We start from the raw sequence: 10,771 nt of genomic DNA on the forward strand, positions 1-10,771 counted from the left end.
TCAATTCTAAGATACTGGGCATGATCTGGTGATTTTGCTCCGATCTGATGACTTTGCTCTGATCTGGCTCTGATACCAATTGTTAGGGATTTAGAAACAATAATCACACATACAAGAAAAACAAGTACAAAATAAGAACACCAAATATATGTGGTTTAGTCTAATCTGAACTACGTCCACGGAGCACACCAAATCTACTATAACCTGGGAGAAAATAAGAGAAGGAGACACACACTCAACTAAACTCTTCTCACACTTTTCTCTCTCTCACCTTCAGCACTCTCACACTCCTCACTCACTCACTGGCTTGCATATTCACACAACAATGCTCTCATTATATAGATACAGAGGATGATAGTAAAGGAAGGGATTAATTGTGACTCAATGGGATGAATTTGGCACGCGATATTATCACTCTAGCGCATAAAAGTTGGCTCCTACGCGATTCTCATTTTCATCTGCAGCTCATCATCATCAAGACCATTAAATTTTTCATTTCCATTTCAACTTAACAAATTCATGGGCAAACACCAACATAAATTAGAATGTTGTATTGCAAAGCCAACTATTATGTTATTATTTGTTTGTTTTCTATTACTTAGTTGAATTTGTTTTGTCTTGGGTTTTGTAATCAACATTTGACTTTTAATAAATTTGAAGCATCTTCTTTGCATGTGAGTGTACTTTTTATCATTTTTAAAATATTCTTAAACTTCATCTTGAACATTTTTATATGAATTTTTTTCTCTCTCTTTCTTTCATAAATATCTATTATACATCATTCCTTTCTTGTTTGTGTGTGTTCCCCCATACTTATCCCATCTATTTAAGCTTCTCATCAAACTTTTTCTTAAATATATATTTTTTGTCATTCATAAGCATCATAACATCGTTTTCATAAATGTTGAAATTGTGTCATCTATAAAGCCTTTTCACCATTGGTTTCCTTTTATTTCATACCCAAATCTAATGTATCAATTTTATGTAATTTAATATTTGTTGTACACAAGTGATGATTGCAAATGAAAGAGTGAAGCATATGAAAATCTCTATGTGTATTGGAGTATTGCCAAAAGCCATATATAGAATTTGCAAATATGTGCATCAAATTGCTCGTAATTTGTATACCTATGTGTGCAACAATTTAAGTTGTGAATGTCACCACTATACAACTCCTATACATGAAAGTTATTATTGTTGTATATTTTAACCACATAAGTTGTATAACTAGATGAAATGTAGAGACTTGAACCCAGGAAATAAAGGAAAATAAATAAAAGAAAAGGAAAATAAATAAAAGGGAAGGAAAAATAAGAAAAAGAATGGAGATGGTTTGGTTCAGCACCAAACTGTCGGCGGTTTAAGACCATCTTAGAAAACCGTTGACGGTTTAAACTACCGAGAGCTATACAAAAGGAGCATAGAGCCAAACCGTCAACGGTTTCGTCAAGCCCAAGAAAACCATCGACCGTTTTGTGCAGGCTAGCTTGCCTATAAATAGGTTTAAGCTCTTTTTTTTGTAGAAAATTCATTTCCTCTCTCTCTCTCTCTCTCTCTCTTCCCAGGATCACCCGAAGCTGCTCTCACTCTCTGATCGTCTCTCTCTCCATTCTTGGGTTGCCGGATCAGTTCCCGCAACGGTTTTGAAAAACTAGGTTTCCATCTTCCGATCATTTTAAACATATTTTTCAGGAACAGGTAAGGGGAATAATTTATGCTATTTTTTTTATTAAATTTAACCGATTAAACTAGAGTTTATGATACTAGAAACGTTATACAAGTTGTTTTTCAAAATCCAACCGATTGAAGTTGAGTATGGGTATGGGGATTATATTATATAAGTTTAATTTGGAAATAAAACCATTTGGAATTGAGTATGTGGATACATGAACATAATATAGTATTTTCTAAATGTAATATACGTATGAAATTGATGGTTTTGGTGGTTATACCCGTATTTTGGGGAAACTAAGGTGAGTAGGGTTGATCATCTCCGTTTTCCTGTAAATTATATATTTTGAGTTAAATTAAAATGGTAGAGGTGATCATACCCTGGATTTCATTAAAGTATACTGAGTATTAAATGATATATGTTCTCCGGTTAAATTAGTAGGGAATGATATGACATTCAAATTGTGTGGCATGAGATTAATGCTTCATAATAAACCGGTTGTGAGTATTGTGGTAAATAAATTTATATGCTTGGATGCTTTGTTTGTGTGGTTATTCGTGTATTTCACAGTATAACGTTGGCAGGCCTGATTAGTTCGTTATGTTGTCCTTGATATAAATCGCAATATAACGTTGGCAGGAATGAAGAGTTCATTATATTGTCATTTATATAAAGGGGGTAAAACATTGACAGTGAATGAGGAGGTCGTTTTACTGATTTAAAATGAATAGGTCATTGTGAAAGCGTAACAACTATTTGTTGTGAAGTACGTGTTGAGAACGATGGGAAGGGATGCTCAATATGTAGAGGGAACGATGGGGAGGGATGCCCAAAGAACCACATGAAGTGAAGGGAAGTGAAGTATTTGTGCATTAACCTTTGTGGGTGTGAGTACTCATATATGAATTAAATGTATTGTGATTGTGGATGTGATGTGGTATTACGTACAATACGTGTATGTATTTTTCTGTGGTAAGATTGATGATTTAGGCGTGAGTTATAATTTATAAATGTAGTTTCTTTGAGTTAAAGTAATGGTTATATTTTATATACACAAAAACTCATGTTAGCCATACACTGGTAATAACTTATTCTGCCTTACTAAGAAGTGTCTTACCCCGACGAATTATGAACTTTTCAGGTCCTTCTGGAGATTGGGCTTAGAAAGCTTGGGAAGGGTTAGTTTTTGTAGCTGTAAGTGGTTGTAAGATAAGGAACTTTATGTTTTTATTCTGAATCCTTGGATTGTGATAAAACTATTTAGAGATGCTTATATTGGTGATAGAATAGAACTCTGATATTTTATTTGAGGATGTTTAATTAATTTTCGCTGCTTGGATGATATTTATGGTATTAAAAATTTGAGAATGGAAAACATAAAACCCCGAGCCCAACTCTTGGGTTCGGGGCGTTACATGAAATGTTACATTGGAATCGTAAACTAAAAGAAATAAATGTTAATACATGTACAGTGCTTCAAATTCTTGGTAATGGAATTAAGAATGTGCTTTCACTTTGTATGTAATAACCCAAGAAATTTCTACAGGACTCGTCAACGAACAAATGGGTTTCGTCGACGAGGGCTCTTCAGGATCTCGTCGACGAAGACCCAAAACGTCGACGAGAAGATACCGATAAAGGGTTTAAAGCAGACTAAAACTCGTCGACGAGGGTGCAGGCTCGTCGACGAACTTTCTACAGGACTCGTTAATGAGGTGACATGTCTCGTCGATGAATCCAACCTTATAAATAGCTGAAATTCGGATTTTTAATCAAATTTCAGCCCAAACCCTTCTCTCTCTCTCTCTCTCTCTCTCTCTCTCTCTCTCTCTCTCTCTCTCTCTCTCTCTCTTACGACCCCCTCCCCTTCTCTCTTCGGTCCTGGCCTCATTTTTCACCGGATTGAAGATCTGAGGCTGCCACGACGCTACTGGCAAAGTTCTATGTAAGTCTGCCGGAGCAGATCATAGGGAAAGTTAATTTGAAATTCATCCCAAATATAGGATAAGGTATTTTATTTATATTATGTCTTCCTTGTAGTTATAAGAAATGTTGTAGGTAAGAAAATACTGATATTTTGTTCTGGGGGATATTGTTTTCAGGATGTTGAGTTAGGAATCTTGCGGGTATAAAGTCAGAATTTTATAGGGGTTTTTCAGATTTAAGGTAAGCGAAATATGTTATGCTAGCAATTTTTAAAATGTATACAAAAGATTATGAAAGTGTATTTACAAGCATGTATATCAGATTATTTTTTAGAGAATTATGAATATTATTTTTATAGCAGAATTACAGAAATTGAGCATGAGACTATGTTTATTCAAATGTGTGGCATGAGTTTATTACAGTACCATATATATATATATATATATATATATAAAGATTTTACAGTATTACAGATATTTAGATATTTCAAGATATTAGAAATGAATGAGATTTACAGTATTTCCAGAGAAAAACATGATTTCTAGACCATAACACTCAGACAGATTATATAGTAATAACATCAAGATGCTACAGCAGATATACAGAATATACAGATATTATATACAGAGCACACAGATATTATATACAGAGGATACAAATATTATATATAGAGCACACAAATATTATATACAAATATTTTATACGGATATTACAGATAGTTCAGACAGAAAGCACAGATGATACAGATAGATAATGTAACGTCCCTCAATTTCTAAATATAAAATGTCACATAATAGATCAAATGGTCAACCCGAACCCGTGGGTAGTGGGGACACCTGTCAAACACAGCGGAAACCTAGTAGTAGTAAACATAAAAATCTCAAACATCCAATCATAAAACATAATATCAGAGCTTTCTATTAACATCAATATACTGTTTATATGTACAATCTCCAAAAAGTCAAAATAACTCTAGGACTATGCAACAAAATCTCCTAGTTCTAACTCAACGCTTACCCTTTTAGTAGGGAAGCTCCACTCACTCAACGGCGGCCTTGACCCGTTGGTTTCTCTGGGTTTCCTGAAAAATATATTAATATTGGGGGTGAGACACTTCTCAGTAAAGGAAAATAAACTAAATACAGCTGTGTGGCAACATGAACATTTAAAGTGCTTAAACATATACAGTACATTTCATAACTCTAGAAATAATCATAACATCATACTGGATAATCATGTACTTTCATATTTGTTAATAAATCATAACATACATAAGCATCTGTTATCACTGCAATAACATACATAAAAACATTTGTTGTAACTGTAGTACTGAAAATATACCCAGGATGAATAGCTAGCTAATGTCATGTATTACCCCCCATGATGGGTTGTGCAGCCCGAAGGCGGGACTCGACAATGGCTGGCCAACCACTGCCGAATCAAATATGTCTGTAAGTACAATGAGCCTGCCACACCCTGGTCCGGACTGCCAGGTGGACGTCCACACTCTACTGAAAGCCACATCGACTATCCATCTCCCACCCTTCGTGGGACGGTTAGCATTAATCTGAGATAGATATCTAATCTACACATATAGCTATGGTACCGAGCCCTGAACTGAACTAAACTAACATCCTGGTTGTAATAACATATAATACATGAACATACATAACATCATCACCGCCTCGTGCCGAAAACATAGATACAGCCTTATGCCGAAATCATACATGTGGCCTCGTGCCAAAATCATAGTAAAGACGACCTCGGGCCGATAACATTGTAAATACGGCCTCGCGCCGATAATATAAGCACGACCTCACGCTGATAACATAAATATGGTCTCGTGCCGAGAACATACATATGGTCTCGTGCCAAAATCGTTTCAGGTATTTATATTTTGAAAATAACTCATTTATCATATATTCGTCAAACTCAGTATAGCATAACTCGTCTTTTCAAAATACCTGAAAATATGCTTTGCTTGTAAAATCATTCATATCATGATTCATTTCACATAAAAATAATGTTCATGCCACACATATGCTGTTAAAAAAAAAATCATACTTCATATTCTAAAATCATGCTTTCTTATCATCTCATACATACATATATATTTTAATCATCATAGCAGTATTTTCCCAATCGTACATTTCATTCATAATACACAATATAACATATGCTTTTTCTGAAAATAAATTTACTCATGATCAATAATAATTTGCATGGAAAATTACTGTTTTAGTTTATTCCCTTACCTGGCTACTGAGAAAGCCCCCTAAAATCCTAGCCTGACCCCCGTAGGATTTCCTACTCAATATCCTGAAACTCAAAACTCCCAGTATTAATCATCAATATTTTCATGCATACATCAATTTCTATAACTACCTCAAAGTCTAATTTGGCTTAAAAAGTCTTACCTCAACTCTGGGATGATTTCCAACTTCGTTTTCCCAACGATCCGCTCCGGCAAACTCGCAGAGAACTTCGCGAGGAGCGTCGTGGTAGCCTCAAATCTTCTATCCAGCGACTGGTGGGGCCAAAATCGAAGAGAGAGAGTGAGAGGGCCGAAGATGAGAGAGAGAGGAAGCTGCAAATGAAATACCCCCTCTCGGTATTTCTTCATCGACGAAACCCTGTGTTCGTCTACGAAATCCTTTAAACCTTCGTTGATGAAACCCTGTGTTCGTTGATGAATTCAAGCAATCTCTAAAAAAAATTATTTTATTCCCCAAATGCATTTCGCGTTCGTCGACGAAGTCTACGGTCTCCTTCTGTTTCTGTTTCTATTTCCCTCTCTCTTTATTATTTAAATTTCATTTAAAAATTCAGGTCGTTACAGATAATATATATATATATATATATTTTAGTCAGATATCTCAAATAAAATAGCTCAGAAATATAGTGTTATGATTGTTTTTGAAATCATGTTAAAAGCAGCAAGATTATTATATATTTATATATGTATGCAGTATTACACAGTTATAGACCCCTGCGGATATTATAGACAGAGATATACAGTAGAGCACGATACCGTTGCTAGTTTCAGACACGTGCTACCACATGACTCAAATAGCATGTGAATTCCGTCTAACCGTGCTAGGAGAGATTGCAGTCTCCCCAGCACGCTGGGTTGAGGTAGCCAGTTAGACGATGACAAAGGTTTGATACAGCCCGGAAAGATTGCAGTGGGCTAGGATCTTCATAGATTATTACAGATTAGTGGATGTGCAGATATAGATTGACTTGCTTGGTAGGCCAACTAGAGTAAGTCCAGCCTACGGGTCGCACAACCCTATCATGAGGGGATATATCATGATATACAGACCCCGGGGTATAATAGAAGTTCCTATGTACAGATATATCACACAGCAGCAATTTATATTATTATACTAACAGTACCTTTAGATAGCAAACTCAGATACACAGTCATATTTTAAAGATTACATGAGAAATAGATATATTCTGTTCAGTTTATTAGTTTTCTCAGATTATAGTATTATTACAGTATTTTAAATATTTAACTTAGCCGCCACACACTAGTAATAGCATATTTCCACTTATTGAGCGTTGTCTCATCCCAGTGACTTACCATTTTTCAGGAGATTCAGCTAGACGAGTAGATCAAGCTCGCGGGTAGAGGTTGACTTGAGCTGCCCTTGTGGGAAGGGTAGGTATTTTTGAGATAACAGTATTTTGGGATAGTTTTCAGAGTATAGAGACATCATTGGGTATTTTGTATTGTAAATATATTGCAGAACAATATAGTTTTCTGGTATATTGTATTGTATATAGCAGTTCTTAGTTTTGCGTACCGCTACTTAGATATGTATGATAGACAGAGTTTCCTCAGTGCTCTTTGAGTTTGGGATGTTATTTTCAATATTTCTGACAGATGACTTTATTATATTAAAAAAAAAATATTGAATAAATAGCAGGTCGATACATTGTAGACAACCTAATTTTAACCAGGCAACCCTGAGAAGACCCGATATAATGAAACTAACTTTAAATCCAAGCAATAGTTATTGGAAGCCCCAATTTATTTTCAATTGAGTCCTTTTCAAAATTAGAGTCCCGTTTTGGAGTTCTAGTCATAGAGTCTTCCAATTGCGAGTTTGAGTCATGTTAGTCTAGGAAAATGTTGAGTCCTTTTAATTTCTATTTTAAAATGAGTTTTCTTTTCCAACTTTAGTTAATGTCCCGTTATTTCAAAGTCAATATCTTTTAGGGCAGGTTTTGTGAAGTAAGTCCCTGGTTTTTGAAAGAATCAAGTCCTTTTAATTTTAAAAACCGAGTTCTTCTAATTTGATTTCCCCTGGTTTCCTAAATGAAGTTCCTTATCTCTTTTCATTTGGAAATTGAATTTGTTTTGAGTCCTAGTTTGTGTTAAAAACGAATTTTCAATTTTTTTTTTATTTTAATTCGAGTCTTTCAATTGGGTCTTTTAATTTTAAAATAGAGTATTTTATTGAGTCTTTTGTTTCAAGTACGGGTCCTTTGTTATTTTGCTAAGTCTTAAGGTCACATTTTATTACCAGGTTTCCTTTTGGACAAAACTATCTAATTTTAACACTGGGATTTTGGTCAGACTTGAAAAGCATGATGTAACATTTTATTAAAAGTAAATACATGAGAGTGGGCACATGTCCCAGTTACAAGTGAGGGTAGCAAAGCACAGTAAGAAATCATACGGAAAGTTGTAGTTAAAATACAGGGAAATAAAAGTGTACAAACAAATGTCGCAGTATAAAAAGGAAGGGGGGTACACCCAATACAACAAATACAAGCTAAAAAAAGAAGAAGAGAAAATTACAAAAAAAAATAAAATAAAATTCCATGCCCTCCATTCCAGAGCTGCCACCTGGACCTTCCAGTTCACTTGCGCACAAAGAGCAACGAAACCAGTTAACTGGAATTCACAAAATAAAAAGAAAATGCAAATGCAATCAACAGAAAATCACATGTGCAAAGAATAAAAATATTCGCTACCAGGTTGGTTGGAGGGGAATTCTGTTAGGGCTTTTGGGGACAAATTCCCCCCAAAGCCTCGCTATAAATAGGTAGGCTCGCACTGTAATCAATAGGACCATTGGAGAGCATAGCAAAATCTTGCAGAAACTAAGAGAGGAGAGAGTTAGAGGAAGAAGATTCAGCAGAAATTGAGAAGAACTCAGAGGTTAAATAAACTCTACCAAATTGTAGAGAGCAAAGAAGTAGAGGAACTGATAGCAGAAGTAGAAGTAGAGAAGCAGAAAGCTGATTAAGAGTACCAAACACCAGACAAACTCATAAGCTGGAAAAGAAGACCATTGGAGAAAGAAGTTAGAGGTATAATCACTCATTCCCTTCCCTGTTTCCTGCAATTCACCTATAATTGTGCATGCTCACGATGACGCAAGAACACATGTTTAAGCCTCAGATTCTCATGTGAACCTGAGTTTAGAATCAACAGGTATCATACCCAGGTCTCCAGCTTGAACCCGAATCCGAATTTGGGTTCGAACCCATTTTGAGAAACTACCCCTACCCTAAACCCGAACCCAAACGGGGGTTCGTGTCTTTGAAACAAACCTCCCGTATACGAGTTTGAACCCGGACCTGAGTCCAGACTCTCTAGACTTAAGCACTCAGCCCACCTTGTTTTGAAAAAAAATCGGCCCAGCTTTGTTTTAAAGACCCCTAGCCAATCTCTAACTTCTAACCCAAAGCCCTGTTGCTTTAACACGGACCCAACCCAACCTTCTTTTAAAAGTACCTAAGGCCCATTTCAAAGCAAGCCTGAAGCCCGTTTTGAAAATCCAAACCCTCGGGGCCAATTTTAAAGAGTTTCAAACCAGCCTATTTTGAAAAACTGAACCCAAAACCCAAATTAATTCCAACTCACCCCTCAACCCACACGTGACTAAGGTCACGTGATTCACTCGGGTTTACCTAAGCCCACAACTCAACCTGGGTTGACTCATGTGAGTCAACCCTCACTCTCACTCACCGAGTGAAAATGATTCGACTCGTCTTCGTCCTTAAGACCCAAATCCTAAACCCAGGGACCCTAGCTAGAGACCTCGAACACCTCATCACTTGAGTTTTATAGACAATCACAAAACCAACATCATCAAAATCAATTGGTATTTAGATCATGCACATCATTCACCAATAAATAAAAAATATACACAAAGAAAAAAAGAAAGCAAGAAGGTTCGAAGATAGTTAGCTTTCATTAGACCTATTTAGGTCTAAGTTTGAACCTCTCCTTCTTGATCTCATGTGCTCGAACCATGGAAGAACTAGGAACTTCAAAGAGAAACCGAGAGGGATGACAGATTTAGGGTTTTTGTTCGTATGAGCTTTGGAGGAGAGAAGAGGGAAAGAAAGCTTTGTGGGAGATAGAGAGCTTGTAGATTAGGTTTTCTTCATGGAATCTTAGAGAAGAGGAAGAGAGAAGGGAAAGAAAATAGGGTTTCAGGGAGGCCTCAAGATAGGAGGGTAGAAGGAGAAGCTAGGGTTTTGGCTTAAGGAGAGAGAGAGATAGAGCAAGGTCATGAGGACAAATTTGGAGACCTGCAAGTCAGATCGAAGATTCTTATCAAGAGTAGAGATGATGAAGAGAGTTGTAGAAATGGAAAGATGAGAAATCAGAGTTGAGTGTGAGAAGGGGGAAGCTCGTAGAAGAATTAGGGTTTCTGAGGTGTAGGGTTTCACAGGGCAGAGACAAGAAGGAAAGACTAAGAAGCAAGGACAAGAAAGAGAGAGAAGGAGAGAGTTTTTTTGGTGAGAGGGTGAAAAATGAGAGGAATGAAATTTTTTTAGTTTAAATATGCCAAGCTTTGGCACTCTAGGATTGTGGCACGTGGTGTCTCTCCTCTTCGCACGATCAAAACGGCATACGGACAAATCATCAATGTCTGTTCTGTGTTTGTCGCCAACGCCCTCAATTTGAGCCATGTATGCAATTCATGCGCTACCTTTCGCCCACCCTACGATCTAGATCTCTTTGGACGGTTAGGATTTGGTCAACCCAACAATCCGTGCATGTCTTGTTGCTATCATTGGATTGCCACCACACATCAACGATCATTGTGCCCCGTGTCAAACGCCCCCTCGAGCTTCGCTGCCCTATCTATTGAATGACACATGGGCTGTCTGTTCCCCACACACGCAAGCGAGGGTGTGTTT

The sequence above is a fragment of the Malania oleifera genome, chromosome 13, assembly GCF_029873635.1.
Source record: "Malania oleifera isolate guangnan ecotype guangnan chromosome 13, ASM2987363v1, whole genome shotgun sequence".
Classification (NCBI taxonomy): domain Eukaryota; kingdom Viridiplantae; phylum Streptophyta; class Magnoliopsida; order Santalales; family Ximeniaceae; genus Malania; species Malania oleifera.